This window comes from Aethalodelphis obliquidens, unplaced genomic scaffold (assembly GCF_003676395.1).
Source record: "Aethalodelphis obliquidens isolate GAN/ISIS:26980383/991018 unplaced genomic scaffold, ASM367639v1 scaffold34, whole genome shotgun sequence".
Taxonomy (NCBI): domain Eukaryota; kingdom Metazoa; phylum Chordata; class Mammalia; order Artiodactyla; family Delphinidae; genus Aethalodelphis; species Aethalodelphis obliquidens.
Window position 1 is genome coordinate 14,191,487 of NW_020837978.1, and position 20,574 is coordinate 14,212,060.

The window sequence follows — 20,574 nt, forward strand, 5'->3', positions numbered from 1 at the left end:
TTTCAACTGTAGGATCCAAAGATGGCAAAGAAATAGTATCATTTATCCCTTTATTCAACAGATATCTAGTGAGCAGCATTTGTGTGTTCCGGGAACTGTTCTAGGCACCGCGATTTATCAGTTAAAGAAACAAAACCCAGCATAGATCCTTGCTCTTAGGAACTTACATGCTATCAAAGGAGTTACATAATAAATAATTAGCATACTGGATAGGTAAGTTACATACTAGTGGGTAATAGGGGCTTAGAAAAAAAGCAGAGCAGGAGGTTAGGAGTGTAGGGACCAGGATGTTACACTGATAGTTGGGTGGACAGAAGGAGGCTTCAGTAAGTGATGTTTATGCTGGTTCTTCCTCATCTTGTCAGCGTGTGTTGCTTCGCAGGAAGTAAGGAAACGGCCTTGTCATCACGGGGCAGCTTCAGTTTCCTTTGGTCTTACTTTGTTTCTGAGTGCTGTGCTTCAAAACTGTTTTCTTTGACTTTCTCACATCGCTTCAGGACCTTTGCTAATCCTTGAAACAAATGAGTCAGAAGCAACATTCGGTTAAAGCCAGAGTGGAAATTTTTGTCTGAGGGTTAATGATGTTTCAAAGCAGGATATGGAATTCACTTTTTGCAACGAGATCTCGAAGAGCAGAATTCAAATGTGTGCGTCAGCGTTGGATAAGGAATACGCAGACAAGCAGAGGCTGTGTTTCATACTCACAGATTACTGCCATTGCCATATTATTGTTTCCATAGATCTTAGTTCCCAGTTAAAGACAGCACAACTGCTTCTTATTTCTCCTTCAGCAGTTTGGGGGTAGGAGTTCATACAATTAGATTATTCTGTCATTTAGATTCATACTTCCTCATTGTTGGGGAGTACTCAAAAGCAGAAAGACAAATGGTTTGGTATTGTTGGTATCCCTCCAACTTGGGAACTTTTCATCGCTGTAAACATTAATCTTCCCTGGCTTCCCAATACCCCGTTTTCTATGATCTGCCAAAATAGTGAGCTGTATGTGTTTGATTACATTAGTGTCTATAAATTTGCAGTTGATACCAGACTCACCTGAAATACTATTCTAACGTTTCTGTTAGAGCTCTTATGTCTTCTTTTTAAAAACCAGTTTAAAAATGTATCTGAGGGTTACTGATGTTAAAAACCAGTTAAAAATACCAGTTAAAAATGTGTCTGATCCCCCTAGATTTTGATTTGCATTCGAATTAAAGATATTAAATGTGTTTTGTGTTTTCAAGGCTGAAAAGAAACCTGTGACATTTTTTAATAGGCTATATACTACTAATTCCCAATTTTAAGTACGATTGGATGACATCTTCCAATTATTGACTGGGAAAGCCTTCTTGTGCATGCCACATATTTAAAATGGTTTTGCTAAGATGGTTCGCTCTTCCCCCTCCCATGAAGAGAATGTCCAAATGTAATGGTTCTCTTGCTAGAGATGGTGCTATACTTATATATTTTCATCAGTTCAATAAAGCTCTTTATACATTCTGTCCTTGTCCTGTTTTCCCTAAGAAACAGTGTGATCAGTGTGCTTGGAGAGTACAGGATGGACAATGTCTGACTGGACCATTGGCTGTTGGCCAGCTCAGACCTGGCGCTTAAGCGGGTGTTCCCTAACCCAAGGGTGTTCCATGACCCTCCAGCTCTGTTTCCAAGTCCAATTAGCTTGGAAACGTGTATGTTTTCTAGTCCTCTCTTGGAGGCATGTAAAGCATAATTGCATTTTAGAGACTCTGTGAAATCTTGTGGTTAGAAAGAAAACAAAGGGACCCTGTTGACCTTCTCCTGATGAAGCATTTCCGTTTGACCAATGCCACCTTTTTTTTGAGTGGAATACCTATTAATTTCCCCACAACCAGTGCATGGAAGGATGCCGCTTTGACTTACCCCATGGATGTAATTCTTGATTTAAATGACATCCAGAGAAAGGAAGGGGACAGATGTTGCTTCAAATAATCCATCGATGTGTCTAGTTTCTTGTTAAAAGAAGCTTTACCATGTTCTGTTTGAGAAGATGGTTTCTGTTAGACTGTTTGCTCAGATTTAACATAGAGAAGAAAGTATAGTATGAAGCAAGGGAAGCTAAATATATGGACAAAGATGGGTGGAGCTCTCACTAGCCTGACTTAAGTCATGAATCATTAGGTGCGTCACGGAGCCAAAGATATTGTGGGGTTACAGAGGGAGGTGTTGTAAAATTCCTTGTTGTACTTGAAAGTTAAATATCTCAGGGATGTTAATTAATAATGAATAATATGGAAAAAGTCTCTCTCTCTCTCCCCACCCTCCCCCATGGATTTAAATAATGCAAATATGAAAATTCAAATTCCCCTTTTCTAGCTTTTGCAACACACTCTTTCAGATAATACCACACAATTATAATTCAAGGGAAAGAAAAAAAAATTCACAAAAATCCATTATCAAAGGAGGGAAAATTTGTGGGTTTCTCCCTTGTGAGCAATATTTGCCTCTCTGATTTATTTTGGAAGCTATTTCTGTCAGCCACGAATTAAAGAATAATGAAAACACAGTTGTTGCTTGTTTTCATAACCTAGATAATTTCACCTAAAAAGAGTTAGTATGTTGGCATGGCCTATTTACCATTCAGATTAAAGACAGGATGTGCTGAGCAAAAAGAAAATAAAGTCCAGCCATATTCTTGCCTTTTTTCCGTTATGTTTTGTTGGCTCTAAGTAGTTAGAACTCCTTTTACTATTCATTTCTCTGAGCCAAATGGATTTTCCAGTGTTTGAAAAAGTGAGAGGAAATATAAAGCTTTTTAAACCAAGCCCTTCTTTTCCTTGGGGCCTGTTGGGTGACCTTTAAGCAAGGCCCACATAGAGCCTGGGAGACATTTACAGTGTGGGAAGATTTGCAGTGTGTGTGCGTGCATACGTTGTGTATGTTTCTGAGTACATCCAAACATACATGCGCACCCACACGGACTGGTAACTTTCAAATGAAGCAAAGAACCTGCAGTGGTTCTTTCCTGGATTCTAACCGATACCTACATAAGGAGGAAGGAATGTCATTTTTCTATTCCCACCTCCATTCTTCCCTTCCAGTGTCGTACTCATAGTGGTTAAAAGTGCAGATGCAGAGCTAGGAAGACCCAGGCTCGTGTTCAGGCTTTGCTGTTTACTGGTGTTTAACTTTAGGCAAGTTCTTTGGCTTCTGTGAAGCTTAGTTTCTCACCTGTAGGATGAAGGGGGAGTAGTGGATAGTAGTATCTATCTTAGAGTGTTGTAGGAAGCATCGAATGAGAATCCCCGTACAGCAACTAGCACAGTCCCAGACCCCTAGTAAGTTAACATTATTATTCCTCTCTTTCCTAAGTTCTGTCAGTAGGCTGAGCTGTTCTGTTTTTCGAAAATGTTTTAAAGGAAGGAAATCGTGTAAAGGCTTGACTTGCTTCCTCATTAACCTTTTATAAAAAGGTGGTTACACAATCCAAAAATGGGCAGAAGACCTAAATAGACATTTCTCCAAAGAACACATACAGACTGCCAACAAACACATGAAAGGATGCTCAACATCACTAATCATTAGAGAAATGCAAATCAAAACTACAATGAGGTATCACCTCACACCAGTCAGAATGGCCACCATCAAAACATCTCCAAACAATAAATGCTGGAGAGGGTGTGGAGAAAAGGGAACCCTCTTGCACTGTTGGTCGGAATGTAAATTGATACAGCCACTATGGAGAACAGTATGGAGGTTCCTTAAAAAACTAAAACTAGAACTACCATACGACCCAGCAATCCCACTACTGGGCATATACCCTGAGAAAACCATAATTCAAAAAGAGTCATGTACCACAATGTCCACTGCAGCTCTATTTACAATAGCCAGGACATGGAAGCCACCTAAGTGTCCATCAACAGATGAATGGATAAAGAAGATGTGGCACATATATACAATGGAATATTACTCAGCCATAAAAAGAAACGAAATTGAACTATTTGTAGTGAGATGGATGGACCTAGAGGCTGTCATACAGAGTGAAGTAAGTCAGAAAGAGAAAAACAAATACCATGTGCTAATACATATATATGGAATCTAAAAACAAACAAAAAAATGGTTCTGAAGAGCCTAGGGGCAGGACAGGAATAAATACACAGATGTAGAGAATGGAGTTGAGGACACGGGGAGGGGGAACAGTAAGCTGGGACAAAGTGAGAGAGTGACATGGACATATATACACTACCAAATGCTAGTGGGAAGCAGCCACATAGCACAGGGAGATCAGCTTGGTGCTTTGTGACCACCTAGAGGGGTGGGATAGGGAGGGTGGGATGGAGACACAAGAGGGAGGGGATATGAGGATATATGTATACATATCGCTGATTCACTTTGTAATACAGCAGAAACTAACACAACCTTGTAAAGCAATTATACTCCAATAAAGATGTTAAAAAAAAAAGGTGGTTATATAGGTGATTTCAACTCACTACTATTCTGAGACACCCACAGATTAGCAGTGAGGGTTGAGAAAGAGAAATTTCTCTGTTGGATCTGTCCAAAGAGTGGCTAATGGCTGCATGTTTCAACTGAAGACCTAGCAGTAGGACTTATAGGAAAAACCAAAAACCAACACAACTTGGAAAGTCAACAGATGAGTACCTTTCTGGTGGATGTAAAAGGTTCAGATGAAAGGGTCTCAAGCTAACGTTTAAGAGCTGCTGACCCCCAATAAGAATATAGTAATATAATTACTTACTGGCTTGATATGTTTAATCTAGTGTCATTTTTAGTGTCTTTTACTGAGAACTCTGTGGACTGCAGGAAATAATGAGGCATCTTACTCCAGCAATGTTACGGAACAGTTTTCCGTCCCCTCTTCTGGTCATGTGACCTGCCAGCCTTTCCTGAAGTTTTAAAATCTCCAGCTCCCTGGATTCCCATGTCTTCTAGTAGTCCTAGATAGACAGAAGTAAATTCTGCCAGTTCAGAGCCCTCTCTTGCTCTGTTGGTTTCTGGTACTAAAATATAGCCTGGCTTGCAAGGTTGGTTTTATGCTTTCCCTTAACTTTATCTTGGACGATCGATGGTGAGTTGGTAAATTTATCTTTGTCTTTGTTTGTAAATGACCTCAATGTTCTCGCTGCTTATTCTTGACTGGAGTTTTAGTGATAAAACTATGATGACATGTCTATTTGACAGTCAAGCCACTGGTGTAAAAACACAAATTTTGATACTCTCTTTTTCCACTGACAACTGAGTGGCTACAGGTCAGATAGCATCTGAGAAATAAAGGCAAACTGTAGTAGCATGAGAAATGGACTAGAGATGACTTAAGGGGGAGCTGGCTTCCTGGACCTATGATCTCATCCATTGCCTAATGCTTACCACTTACTTATTCAAGGAAAGTGGTAAAATGTGGCCAAAGGAAAGAGCAGCAGAGAGAACCCTGCTCTTAAGGCCCTAATGATGGTGTCATGGCATCATAGTCCTAGAATTGGAAGGGACCTTAGATCTAATGCCCCTGCCTTCCTAGTGAAAGAAGTTCCTTTCCTGGATGCCAGAATGGCTTGACATTTAAGAGAATAGATTTCAAATCTGGTTGTCTGGGCTTCATTTATTCAACAAAGATTTATTGTGCCATGCACAGCTCTGATGGTGAAGATACAGTCGTAAATAATCAGATCAAGGTCTGGTTTTCAAATAGGTCACAGGTTAGTGCAAGACACAGACACTAATAAGTAAATGCAGACGTCAGATGATGATATGTGCTCTGAAGAAAAACAAAGCAGGCGGAAGGGGATAGGGAAAGCTAAAGGAGAGGGGGTTTCTATTTTACGTTAGATGGTCAGGGAAGTCTCACTGACAAGGTGTTATAGTTAGCCCTCTGCATCTGCGGATGCAGAACTGAGGAATGTGGAAGGCCGACTGTACTAGGCCATATTGTCTAAGGGACTCGAGCATCAGTGGATTTTGTTACCTGGCGGGGGTGCTGGAACCAACCAACCTGCCCACCACACGGATACAGAGGGTTGACTTATTTAAGCATTTATTTATTTAAACAGAAAATACATTATTCTGTATTATTAATTTATTTCTTATTTAAGCAGAAAATACATTATTCTGTATTTAAGCAGAGATCTGAAGAACATGGGGAACAAACTGTATAGATGCCTGGGAGAAGAGAGTTTTAGGTGGAGGGAAGCAGAGGTCCTAAGCTGGAAGTGTGCTTGATATGTTCAGATACAGCAAGGAGGCCAGTGTGCGTGTGCATGCACGTGTATGCGTGTGCGTGTGTGTGTGTGTGTGTGTGTAGGGAGATCAGACATGAGGTCAGAGAGATAGTGGTGTTTGTGGGTAGGACCTTGCAGGCTATGATAAGAATTTCGACATTAGGTTGATGTGAGAACAGAAACCTTTGGAGGGTTTTAACCCACAGTGTAACATGATGTAATTTTTCCCCCCCTTTTTATTTTATTTTTTGTGCGTTATTTTGGATCTAATGTTGTTTTAAATGGATCAGTGTATTAATAAGTGTTCTCCAGAGAAACAGAACCAATGAAAGATACGTATGTATGTGTGTATCCACATGCTCTTACACATATGTATATATATGCATATGTATGCACGTGTATATATGTAAGAGTATATACGTACATACATATACACACATACATCTTTTATTGGTTCTATTATTAGGATTCTGTTTTCTCTTAGATTTATTATAAGGAAGTGGCTCATGCAGTTATGGAGGTGAAGTCTCATGACCCACTGTCTGTAAGCTAGAGACTCATCAGAACCAGTGGTGTGGTTCCACTCTGAGTCTGAAGGCCTGAGAATGAGGAGAGCCAGTGATGTAAGTTCCAGTTTGAGGGCAGGAGAAGGCCAATGTTCCAGCTCATACAGTCGACCAGAGAGAGTGAATTCTCCCTTCCTCCACCTTTTTGTTCTATTCAGGCCCTCAACTGATTAGATGAGGCCCATCTACATGGTGGGTTGGGGGGCAGGTGGATCTGCTGTACTCAGTCTTCCAACTTGGATGCTAATCTCATCTGGAAACACCCTCACAGACACACCTAGAAATAATGTTTAACCAAATACCCAGGTATCCCATGGCCTAGTCAAGTTAACGCATAAAATTAACCATCACAGTCACCCTGCCAGCTGTGTAGAGGATGGACTACAGGGGCAGGGGTGAAAGCATGGAGACTAGTTAGAAGGTAAATATGATAACCCAGGCCAGAAATGAGAGTGGCTTGGACCAGCAGGTGATAGCCATTTATGTCTGTGGATAGTCTGAGTCTTCATTTTCTTTTATATAATTTAGGGATAATAATAAATCATCCTTTAAGGTTAGAAGATCTAGATAAAGCATGTAGTACAGTGCCTGGAATACAGGTAGCATGTATAGCTCTACTGGTTTTGGTGTGATCGTCTAGATTTTGCTTGAAAACATCCAGGATTGGGACATACCATAACACTAGCTGTTCAGTTATTGGAAATTCTAATCCTGAATTATCTTTTTCTTCTGCATTGATTTGAAACCTGTTTCTGTATAAATTCTACTTATTAGTATGAGTTCTGTTCTCTAGAATAAAATTGGTTGAAATCAACTTTTTATTCTATTCACTAGCCTTGTATTATTTGAATGAAGGTTATCTTTCTGTTAGAGGGCAAGGACAAGGTTACTCATTAAAAATTCACCCACAGGGCTCTGTCCAATGTGGGAATGTTAATAAATTTGTTCCCCCTTCCCCTGGTTCGGTTGACACAATTCTTTTGGAACAAGCTTCATTTGCACAACATTCTTGACTTTGATCATTGGTTGAACAAGTACTTAAGGCTTTTCTACTTTCTTTTAGAAAAGCATATAGTATCAGGGTAGCAGGGTGGTTCTAGAAAATGGACCAAGATTTAATTTCTTTTTCACAAAGAAGGTTATAAACAGATGGTATGTTGGTAATCTGCACTTATATGTCTTTTTTTTTTTAAAGCATACCTTGCCAGTGTTTAATTCTTTGAACCACATAGCAGAATGTGATAGGCTGGCCAAACATGCAAATCATGACCAGAGAGTGGGCAACAGTGGGTGTCCAGGGCTTCCCTGGTGGCACAGTGGTTGAGAATCTGCCTGCCAATGCAGGGCACATGGGTTCAAGCCCTGGTTTGGGAAGATCCCACATGCCACGGAGCAACTGGGCCCGTGAGCCACTATTACTGAGCCTGTGCGTCTGGAGCCTGTGCTCCGCAACAAGAGAGGCCACAATAGTGAGAGGCCTGCGCACTGCGATGAAGAGTGGCCCCTGCTTGCCACAACTAGAGAAAGCCCTCGCATAGAAACAAAGACCCAACACAGCTGTGAAGGAAGGGAGAGAGGGAGGGAGGGAGGAAGGGAGGAAGGGAGGAAGGAAGGAAGGGAAAGAAAGGAAAGAAAGAAAGAAAGAAAGGAAGGAAGGAAGGAAGGAAGGAAAGAAAGAAAGAAAAGAAAGAAAGAAAGTGGGTGTCCAATGAGAGAACTTTCCCTTCCATCCACTGAGTCATCAAAGTTTATTCTTTTGAAGTATCACCTGTATTCCAATTTCCTCTAAGTCTATTCCCATCTAAGTCCTGATTCTACTCTTTCATTTGCTACTACTGTGTACCAGCCACTGTGCTAATTGTCTGCATAAGGTATAATCAGTCCAGCCTTCACGTGGGAAGCAGATCCACTGATAGAGGAAGTACAGTGTGCTGAGGGTTCATGTGGGAACCCTCTTAAACTAGACTTGAGGAGGTCAGGGAGGGTCTCCTGAGGAGGTCAGGGAAGGTCTCCTGAGGGGATAAGGCCAAAAGATGAATAGGAGATTGACTGATAGACGTGCTACAGGGAGGAGGGGCAACCACGTGTGAGGCACAGAACCAAGGAGGAGAGGTCTACTGAGGAACCCCACTGAAAGACATCCCTGGAACATGTTGTTGGAAGTATGGGTGTTCTTGGGCAGGAGGCTGGAAAGGCAAGCAGGGTCTTGTATGCCATGTTGAAGAGCATTATGGAGGCACTGGAAGGCTTTGTTTGGGTGTGGGGTGGGGAGGATGGCTTTGGCATAGGGTTGAGAATGGTCTGAAAGTGCACAGAACTGGAGTAGGATGAAGGAGGGCAGGTGGGTAGAGCTCAGAGAACACCCTGGTCAACATATGCTGTATTTATCATGGTAGACTGTACTTTTGAGGTATGGAGTATTTAAATTATTTTCATGTCCCCAATTTCTCCTCCTTCCTATCCATTTGGATACTACTGTCAGATTTCTTAAAATGTTGCTGTCATAATGCTACTGCCATTATTAGGGATTCACGTGATCCTATTTGAATCATACGCCTTAGTGCTAACATTCAAGTTCCTCTAGGAACCGTTGTTGCACAGTGTTTACCCAAATCACCTTCTGCTCTTCTTGTGTGTGAAGTACCTCATACCTCCAGGTCTTTACTTCTTCCTAGAATTGTCCTCTTTTCTTTCTTTTTTATTCCCCCTGCTCAATTTCTAATGATGTCTCATTGCTTGGTCAGGGCATACCTCTGCTCATTATTCAACAAATACTTATTTTGACGAGCAGAACACTAGATTGGGGAGGATTTGTTGATGAAAAGCTCAAACATTGTTCTTACCCTGGTAACATTGGAGTTATGTTACCTGAGTGTAAAATGATCATCTTCTCGATGAAAGCATTTAGCATTTAAAATCTGATATAAAAGATTTCATACAAATATCTGTATTGTCTTGTACTCTAGCTGTTTGGCATAGATCCATTTTATTTTTCCACCTAGACTTGAAGTTCACTGAGGGCAGAAACCCAGGAAGGTAATTAGGTATCATTAATCATCATTGTTGTCGTCATAATAATAGCAGCAAACTTATCCAACTTAGTGCAAGGCATCCTTCTAAGTACTTTCACTTATTTCATCCATATCATGACCCAAATCAGTCATTAAAAAATATCTCTATTTCTGGGACTTCCCTGGTGGCGCAGTGGTTGAGAATCTGCCTGCCGATGCAGGGGACACGGGTTCGAGCCCTGGTCTGGGAAGATCCCACATGCCGCGGAGCAACTGGGCCCGTGAGCCACAACTACTGAGCCTGCGCGTCTGGAGCTTGTGCTCCGCAACAAGAGAGGCCGCGACAGTGAGAGGCCCGCGCACCGCGATGAAGAGTGGCCCCCGCTCGCCACAACTAGAGAAAGCCCGTGAAAAGAAACGAAGACCCAACACAGCCAAAAATAAATAAATAAATAAATAAATAAAATTTTTTTTAAAAATCTCTATTTTTGAAGATCATGAAGGAGATATACAGTAACTGCCTGTTTGCTAGTATAACAGTTTTTGGGATTTGTATACTCATGTTCTGAGGCCCAATCAGCCATCCCAAGCAAATCCTTCACCTAATTGCCAGTTTCCAAAAGTACCGGGACAGGCAGGGGCAACTGTGCCAGGACCAGATGGCTACTCCAGTTAACTTCAAGTCCTTCTTCAAAGTTGGCGGTAATTTCAGTGTGACATGTGGAAGATTTTTGTTCTTCTTTTATCTCTTTGTAGAAATAGGAAGCCAACAGGCAAATGAAGGCCCCCAACAGAAGAGTGAAAAGAAAAAGCTACTTGGCTGAATTCTCTCTTCCCTTCAGTTGTCAACTCAGAATGGCTTTCAGTCTTAGACCTCAACTAAATGCAAAGGTTTTGGTGACCAGTCATATATGCTGATGGGGGTAGAGAATTTAATTAGAAATAGAGTGAAATCTCAGTAACTTATTGTCTTCTATTCCATTTTTCCTTGTTCTCTTCTTTTTAAATTAAAAATTAATTTTTAATCTTAAATGTGACATGTGCTGGTTTTAAAACAAAGTTAAAAACCTTTCAAAGTCTTGATTATATGAACAGTTCACCTGTATCCCCTTCTAGACTCTTTCTCTGTTAATGTATAGAAACACATGGATGGATACACATTCGTGCACATCACGTAATAGAGAAATGGGATCTGTAACTTGAGTTTTACAAATTGAACCTAGTGTTTTGTGGACATGTTTCTATATAATAATGTACAGACCTACCTTCCTTTTTAAGTGCTGCATAATGTTCTCTGGTGTGGCCGTATCAAAATTTATTGAACTAGGTCCCTCCTAATGATGGGCCAGTTTTTGCTATTATAAATAAACATTTTTGTACTTACATAAATATGAAAATATATCTGAGATAAATTTCTAGAAGTGGAATTGCCTAAAAGGTGTGTGCATTTTAAATCATCACGTGTTGCCATGTTGCCTTTCCATACTGTTGTGTCAGTTTACATTCCCACCAATGGGGTAGAAAAAAACCCCCTTCTTTGACACTGGGTATTCTCAAACTTTTCACCTTCTCTAATCTGATATGTGAAAAGAACATACTATCTCATTGTTTAATCCATGCTTCCTTTTTTAAAGGAGGAAGTTAATTGCAGCAAAACAAACTCATTTCATGAATCTATCTTTAAAAAATATGTGGCTCGTCCAGTGCCAGTACAGTTTCAGCTGATTTTATACCTTGGTATTCACAGTGCTGTCAAATTAGAAAAATGGGCCCTGTCTGGAAAAGTATACGCATAGGAGACATGAATGAATGAAAAAATAACGCTCATAGTGGTGGGCTTAAGGTGGTGGGAGATGCGTTATCACACACACACACACACACACACACACACACACACACACACACTCTATGTTCAGCGACAAGATGTTACTAAGTAGGAAAAGAAACTTAAAAATTTAGACAAGTGGCAGCCGAAAAGGTTGTGAGTTAACTAGAAAATTCAATTAACTCTAAAACACCATTTTCTGAACATTTAAGTTAATCAAAGTTTGGTTAGGATATGGATTTCAGATATGCATGGAACCTCTTGGGATCAGGCTGGACACAGTCAGTGCCCCGTTTCTATGGAAGTAAATAGCTCTGTGTTAAGTGAAAGCCTCAGTGGTTTTGAATCATTTCCCACCCCCAGTAAGGAGGTCCTTTTGGTTCGCCTCTTCTGGAAAGTGTTTGTGAGTTATTAGCCACGTGAATGTAGGGTTTTAATTCAATCTTTTTGACCCTCTCTTTATTTACCTTAAAAAAAAAAATCAAAGAAGGGCAAGCAAGAGCATCTGAGTACCTACTATGTAATATTTATATTGTAAGATAATTATTTTTTCCCCCATTTACTCTTACCCTGCAGTTTACAGATCAAGAAACCAGTGCAGAATTAAGTTGCTTGACCAAGATCCATACTCTTAATTCCTGGATCATAGGGTAGTTTGGACGAAATAAGAACAATCTCTGTGAAAATACATAATGTACCGCCTAGCACATGGTATGTGCTCCCTAAATTTCGTTTGTTAGCGTGAACAATGGATGAGGCCCATATTAGGTTTTTGTAATCCTAAAAGTTTCTAAAGCTGGACCATGGCCTTTCTAATGTAAAATTGACAACTGGTTTTTATGTACATAAAAGGTGAGTCAGTACAAAGAAGATGTAAGTAGCAAATGATTTTAAAAAATCCAAGGAATTCCAGAGACCAGAGAGTATATGTATAATCTGAATACACTGGTGGCCATAGCCCCAGGTTGAAGGGATTGAGGGGTGTGCTATGAACTTTCAACTGTGTGACCTCAGGCAAGTTATGTGAGGAAAACAAGTGCTGAGAGATTAAGAGGTCTGTTTTACACACCTGGAAGCTTCCAGTACACTTAGTGTATATTTAGATGTTGAAACTGAAGTCAGGGTTCAAGCCCAGACTTCCTAATTCAAAGATGAGTGTTCTTTCACCCCCTCATGCATCATGCTTGTGGAGTTACTGGAGTTCCCTAGCGGTCGTCAGTCTTCCAATTGTTTCCAAGTGCTTCCTGTGTGCTGAGGGTAATGAATGAATGAGGGACTCCAAAGCAAAGAGATCTTTATTGCAACTGGAAAAAAATATTTTATAGCTGTAAAAGTTTCCTGGGTATGGTATGAAATGCAGATCATTTTAATATGGAATGGTGTCTAGTTTTTGAATAATTCTGTGGTTTATGGGGTCAGTAACCTTCAGATGGAACAAAAGTAGTGTTTTCAAGTTATAAAGATTCCAGTATTTTCTCCTGCTTTTGTTCTAATGGCAGAAATCGTGGTGAGGTAGGGGGGAAGTAAGCAAAGGCTCTGTCTCCACCAGACCTTGGTTTAAATCTCAATTCCTATATTTACCAGTCATGGGAACTTAGGGTAAGTTACCAAACTGCTTTGTGTGAGGTGGGAATAATTCCGTCTCAGTTAACGATGAAGATTAAACGAGATAATTTTAAGACGCATACCAAAGCTATCATAGGAGCTCGACAAATATTCTTATTGCCATCATCTCCTCCTTTCTCCTACCTGTCATGTAATGAGTATTTTAGTTCTAGGCCAGTGGTCCTCAAACCAGCAGCATCAGGAGCAGCTGTGAACCTGTTAGAATTATACCTTCTTGAGCCCCACCCTAGACTTACTGAATTAGAAACTCTGGGGATGGGGTCCTGTGATCTGTGTTTCAGTTCCTCCTCCAGGGGTTTCCGATGCACTGGTCCAGAGTATTTGCAGAGCACTCTATGAGTGAAGTACACATGAGTTACTCACCGTCATGTGTTTTGAAGAACCTAGGGGCAGGACAGGAATAAAGATGCAGACGTAGAGAATGGACTTAAGGACACGGGGAGGGGGAGGGGTAAGCTGGGACAAAGTGAGAGAGTGGCATGGACATATATACACTACCAAATGTAAAATAGATAGCCAGTGGGAAGCAGCCGCATAGCACAGAGAGATCAGCTCAGTGCTTTGTGACCACCTAGAGTGGTGGGATAGGGAGTGTGGGAGGGAGATGCAAGAGGGAGGAGATATGGGGATATATGTATACGTATAGCTGATTCACTTTGTTATAAAGCAGAAACTAACACACCATTGTAAAGCAATTATACTCCAGTAAAGATGTTAAAAAAAATCCTTTAAAAAAAAAACAAAAAGGGCTTCCCTGGTGGCGCAGTGGTTGAGAATCTGTCTGCTAATGCAGGGGACATGGGTTCGAGCCCTGGTCTGGGAAGATCCCACATGCCGTGGAGCAACTAGGCCCGTGAGCCACAGCTACTGAGCCTGCGCATCTGGAGCCTGTGCTCCGCAACAAGAGAGGCCACCACAGTGAGAGGCCCACGCACCGCGGTGAAGAGTGGCCCCCGCTTGCCACAACTAGAGAAAGCCGTTGCCCAGAAACGAAGACCCAACACAGCCAAAAATAAATAAATTAATTAATTAATTAAAGTACCCTTAATTTAAAAAACAAAACAAAACACAAAAAGAATTTTTTTAAAACAAATTTATTTATTTATTTATTTTTGGCTGCATTGTGTCTTTAGTTGTGGCACACAGGCTTAGTTGCTCTGTGGCATGTGGGATCTTCCTGGCCCAGGGCTTGGACTTTTGTCCCCTGCTTTGGCAGGTGGATTCTTAAACACTGCACCACCAGGGAAGCCCAAGACAAAAGAATTTTAACAATGAATATCTATATTCCCACCACCTCATAGATTCTAACATTAACTTTTTACTGTTCTTGCTTCGTCACACATCTGTTGTCCATCCCTTTAATTTATCCTTCTGTCCTTTGTATTGTGTAGTTTTGTTTTGTTTTGTTCTGTTTTTTGGCCACACTGTGCAGTATGAGGGATCTTAGTTCCCTGACCAGGGATCGAACCTGTGCCCCGCGCAGTGGAAGCGCAGAGTCCTAACCACTGGACCGCCAGGGAATTTCCTGTATGATATAGTTTTAATACTCACTGTGAATTCTCTTGTAGAATGTAAGTACTGCATTCTCCAGTTGTTTGCTTAGATTGGTTGAATGGTTGTATTTTACACAGATAACTTGCTTAGTCTTACGTCATGGCTAAAGGAGTTTCTTGACCCTTTATTATTTTGGGATTTGTTCCTTTCTGTGTTGCTGAGACCTTGTGTGCATTCCGAGGGAGTCAGAAGGGCTGCTTGAGAGTTCAAATAGGGACTCTTTAGGGACACAGGAGGAGGAGGGAGAAAGTGATAAATGAGTTCAGTGGAATCTACCGATGTTTAATCTGGGATGTCCTTATTCTCACTGCCTGTCCTGGGCCTTTTCGCTGGGGCGCTGGGGCCAGCTAAGGGCTGGCAGTTCTGAGGTCTAATGTTTCTTTGGAGGAAATGGAAGGATGTAAACTTGGCAGGCAAGCCGGCTTGTTGTTGTTGTTTTTTTCTCTTGGAACCATTGGTTGCTTTTCTGGGTGTACTGTGTCGTAAGATAGCATCTGGCACAGAGGGATTCCTTTGGAACTAGTATTAGAATTGGGGCCTGCCTCTGTTAAGAAAGGCAGCACAGGTGAGACAAAAGGGAAAACCTCAGAATGGTCAACTGAAGAGTTATTGAATTACTCATGTTGGAAGCAGGTCTTAGCGCTCCTAGTGCCTGCTCCCTGCTCTGATTGAAATATTCTTCCAGGTTAGCAGATTTAATTGGCTTCGTTGTGAGGATTGACGGGACTGCAGCATTTCCAGGGGATTTATCTTCAGAGCTATTACTTTCCCCAAGTTTCTTAATTTAAATGTTTCATGATCACTTGAGATCAAGATAGAAGCTTTTGATCATTCTTGCTTGGTGGGAACTGGAGGTACTTTTAACTGGGGCCTAGATTTAATCTACCGTATTGAATGACTGTTCTCAAACTTACGGGGTGAATCTGAGTACCCTTTTCCAGAAAAAGTAACAGCACTATTTTAAGGTAAAGTGTTTCAAGATACTTTAAATTTTTATATATATTTAAAATTTACATATATAACTTCCCCTTTAGACTTCCTTTACTATTTCTTCTGGAACTAGTTGATGCATGTATTCTCTATGAAGATGAATTTTCTAAAATGATATAAAGGCAGTGATGATGGACATATTTTCCTTCATTAGACCTGAGGGCAGGGATGGTATTGAACCTAGTGGTTCTGACTTGGTTGCACGTTGGAATCACTTTGAGAGCTTAAAAATACTGATGCCAGTTCAGCAAGGTTTCAGAATACAAAAACCAATTGTATTTCTGTGCACTAGCAAAGTAATATGATAATGGCATTAAGACAACAATTCTATTTACAATAATATCAAAAGGAATAAAATACTTGGGAATAAATTTTAAAAAAGAAGTACAAAGCTTATACTCTGAAAACTACAAAACATTGTTGAAAGAAATTCAAGAAGACTAAATACCCCATTTCATGGATTAGAAGACTTAATATTATTAAAAATGACAGTATTCCCCAAAACGGATCTACAGATTCAACATGATTCCTATCAAAATCCCAACCATCTTCTTTGCAGACATTGACGAGCTGATCTTAAATTCATATGGAAATTTGATGGACCTAGAATAGCCAAAACAATTTTGAAAAAGAAGCACAAAGTTGGAGAACTCACTTCCTACTTTCAAACTTAACTACAGTGCTATAGTAATCAAAACTGTGATACCATCAAAAGGACAGACAGATAGATGAATAGAATAGAATTGAGAGTTCAGAAGTAAATTCTCATGTTGTCAATTGATTTTCATCAAGGGTGCCAAGGCAATTCAAAGGGGACAGAATAGTTTTTCAACAAATGGTGCTTAGACAACTGGATATCCATTTGCAAAAGAATGAATTTGGACTGCTTCCTCCCACCATTGACAAACGTTAACTCAAAAATGGATTATAGACCTAACTATAAGAGCTAAAGCCAAAAAAATCTTAGAAGAAAATATAGGAAATAGAAAAAATTTAATGACCTTGGGTTAGGCAAAGCATGAACAAAAGGAAAAAATTATACTCTATCAAAACTAAATACCTTCATACTTCAGTGGATGCCATCAAGAATGTAAAAAGATAACCTACAGAATGGGAGAAAGTATTTGCAAATCATGTCTGATAAGGGGCATATGTAGACTAAATAAAGAATTCTTAAAACTCAATAGTAAAAACACAATTAAAAATGGGCAAAGGATCTGAGTAGACATTTCGCCATAGAAGGTGTGCAGATTATCAATAAGCACATGAAAAAGTGCTCAAAATCATTAGCCATCAGAGAAATGCAAATCAAAACCACGGTGAGATACCATTTTACACACGTTAGGATAGCTAGAATAAAAAAGACAGTAACGAGTTCTGGTGAGGATTTGAAGAAAATTGGAACCCTCATTCTGCTGGTGGGAATGTAAAATGACGCAGTTGCTTTGGAAGATAGCCTAGCAGTTCTTCAAAAGACAAACATAGAGTTATCGTATACCACATCCACTCCTACCTATAGACCTGAAAGAAATGAAAACACGTATATACTATTGAAAGAAGCCAGTCACAAAGGACCACATCTTGTATGATTCAGTTTATGTTAAATATCCAGACTAGGCAAATCCGTAGGGACAGAAAGTAGACTGGTCGTTGCCTAAACCTGGGGTGGGAGGATTTGGGGGGAAATGGGGAGTGACTACTAGTTGGCATGGGCTTTCTTTTGGGATTATGAAATGTTCTAAAGTCGATGTGTGATAGTTGTACAACTCTGCGATTATGTTAAAAGCCATTGAATAAAAGCAATAAAACATATATACATATATAAAATACACATATGTATATATATGTATAATATACACATGTACATATATCAGTACATATACATGCATATATAACATACTGATGCCTGGTCCTTCCCTCTGAAATTTCTGAGTTGATCGGTCTGTGGTGTGGCCTGGGCATTGGACTTTTGGAAAGCTCCCCAGGTGATTCTATAAAGCACCCAATGTAGAGAGTCTTTGTTACTAGACCTTGTTCCTCAAGAGTGTATTCTGTGTGCCAGCAGCATCAGTAAGACCTGGGAGCTTATGAGGAGGGCAGAATCTCAGACCCCACCCCAGATCTACTGAATCAGAATCTGCATTTTTAATAGGATGCTTGAGTGATTCGAATGGACATTAACGTTTAAGAAGCATTTTCAGTAACGTATTTGAATAGTAAGGCTGGTGAGTGTTATCTTTGAAATTCACTACCTTCCTGTTGAAACACTGTTCTTCCTTTTACCCAGGGCTTCTCCTTAAGGCTAATCTTTGGGGTTAATGTACCCTGTTCCAGTGTGTGTGTATGTGGGGGCCTTCCCCACGTACTACCAACCAATTTTCGGATACCAGCAGAGTCTGGAGATGGTGTTACATTCCAAAGGTTAAGGGTTCAGTTGTGCAAGACTCCCCCCACCCCCCCACCCCTCCTGACAACACACACACCTGCCCAATTCAGACACCAGTCATAAGCCCAGGTTGTTACTTGGGCTTCTGACCACTGGCTCAGATGTAGATTCCTACGACTCCCTCCACAGACTTCGGACGCCAGTCTCAAGCCCAGGTTGTTAACTGTTCTGCTGACTGATTGGCTGTAAAGTAGAGGTTCCCACGATCTCCTCCTTGGATTTGATTAATTTGCTAGAGAAGCTCATAGACTCAGAGAAACATTTTACTTCCTAGATTACTGGCTTATTATAAAAGGATATAACTCAGGAACAGCCAGACGGAAGAGATACATAGGGCAAAGTATGGGAAAGGGCACGGAGCTTCCAAGCCCTACGCAGCTCACCACTCTCCCCAAATCTCCACGTATTTACCAACCAGGAAGTTTTCTGAACCCCATCATTTTGGGTTTTTATGGAGGCTTCATTACATAGGCACAACTGATTAAATCATTGACCATTGGTGATCAATTAAACTTCCAGCCCTTTTTCCCTTCCTGGAAGTTGAGGGTTGAGACTTGAAAGTTCTAATCCTTTAATCATAGCATTGGTTCTCCTGGCAACCAGCCCCCCATCCTTAGGTGACCTGGGGGCATTCCAAAAGTCATTTCATTAATCTCCAAAATATACAAACAGTTCATGAAGCTCAATATCAAACAAACAAACAACCCAATCAAAAAATGGGCGGAAGACCTAAATAGACATTTCTCCCAAGAAGACATACAAATGGCCAAGAAACACATGAAAATATGCTCAGCATCACTAATTATTAGAGAAATACAAATGAAAACTACAATGAGATATCATCTCACACTGGTCAGAATGGCCATCATCAAAAAAATCTACAAACGGGCTTCCCTGGTGGCACAGTGGTTGAGAGTCCGCCTGCCGATGCAGAGGACGCGGGTTCGTGCCCCGGTCCGGGAGGATCCCACATGCCGCGGAGCGGTTGGGCCCGTGAGCCATGGCCACTGAGCCTGCGCGTCTGGAGCCTGTGCTTGGGGGAGAGGCCACAGCAGCGAGAGGCCCGCGTACCGCAAAAAAAAACCCTAAAAACAAAAACACTAAAAATAGAACTACCATATGACCCAGCAATCCCACTACTGGGCATATATCCAGAGAAAACCATAATTCAAGAAGACATATGCACCCCAATGTTCATTGTAGCTCTATTTACAATAGCCAGGACATGGAAGTGAGCTAAATGTCCATCAACAGAGGAGTGGATAAAGAAGATGTGGTACATATATACAATGGAATACTACTCAGCCACGAAAGGGAATGAAATTGGGTCATTTGTAGAGACATGGATGGACCTAGAGACTGTCATACAGAGTGAAGTGAGTCAGAAAGAGAAAAATATCATATATTAATGCATATCAGTTAATATCTGAAAAAAATTTGTATAGTTGATCTTATTTACAAAGGAGAAAAAGAGACACAGACTTAGAGAACAAACCTATGGATACCGGACTTCCCTGGTGGCACAGTGGTTAAGAATCCGCCTGCCAATGCAGGGGACACGGGTTTGAGCCCTGGTCCGGGAAGATCCCACATGCCACGGAGCAACTAAGCCCTTGTGCCATAACTACTGAGCTTGTGCTCTAGAGCCCGTGTGCCGCAACTACTGAAGCCCGTGCGCCTAGAGCCCGTGCTCCACAACAAGAGAAGCCACCGCAATGAGAAGCCTGTGCACCACAACAAAGAGTAGCCCCCGCTTGCCCCGACTAGAGAAAGCCTGCACGCAGCAACAAAGACCCAACACAGCCAAAAATAAATGAATAAAATAAATAAATAATAAAAATAAATTTCTATTAAAACAAACAAAAAAAACGTATGGATACCAAGGGGGAAGGTAGGGGGAATGAATTGAGAGATTGGGATTGACATACATACACTGTTGATACTATGTATAAAATAGGTAACTAACAACCTACAGTATAGCACAGGGAACTCTACTCACTGCTCTGTGGTGACCTAAATGAGAAGGAAATCCAAAAAAGAGGGGATATATGTATACGTATAGCTGATTCACTTTGCTGTACAGTATAAACTAACACAATATTGTAAAGCAACTATACTCCAATAAAAAATGTTAAAAAAAGTCATTAACATAACAAAAGACACAATTTTCTCTCTTACCACTTAGGAAATTCCAAGGGTTTTAGAAGCTCTGTGCTAGAAAAAGGATGAAGACCAAGTATGTTTTTCTTAATATAAATCACAATATCACAGCTGCCCTTCCCAATGGGGATCTCGTAGTTTCTAGTGTTTCTTGTCTATAGAAACATATTTGTCTTATATCCTTTTCTTC

The 20,574-nt window shown here is 40.7% G+C and overlaps 1 protein-coding gene and 1 long non-coding RNA gene across 6 annotated transcripts in view; one reads left to right on the top strand and one right to left on the bottom strand.

Moving 5' to 3' along the window:
• RNF144B (ring finger protein 144B) overlaps positions 1-20,574 on the top strand; it is a 104,935-nt gene that overhangs the window by 14,612 nt on the left and 69,749 nt on the right. The gene's annotated exons all lie outside the window — the stretch shown is intronic.
• On the bottom strand, positions 34-3,527 carry LOC113631788 (uncharacterized). The gene is made up of 2 exons (XR_003437568.1): positions 1,897-3,527; positions 34-511 (listed from the first exon to the last, which is right to left on the bottom strand). It is a non-coding gene; the product is annotated as an uncharacterized LOC113631788 (long non-coding RNA).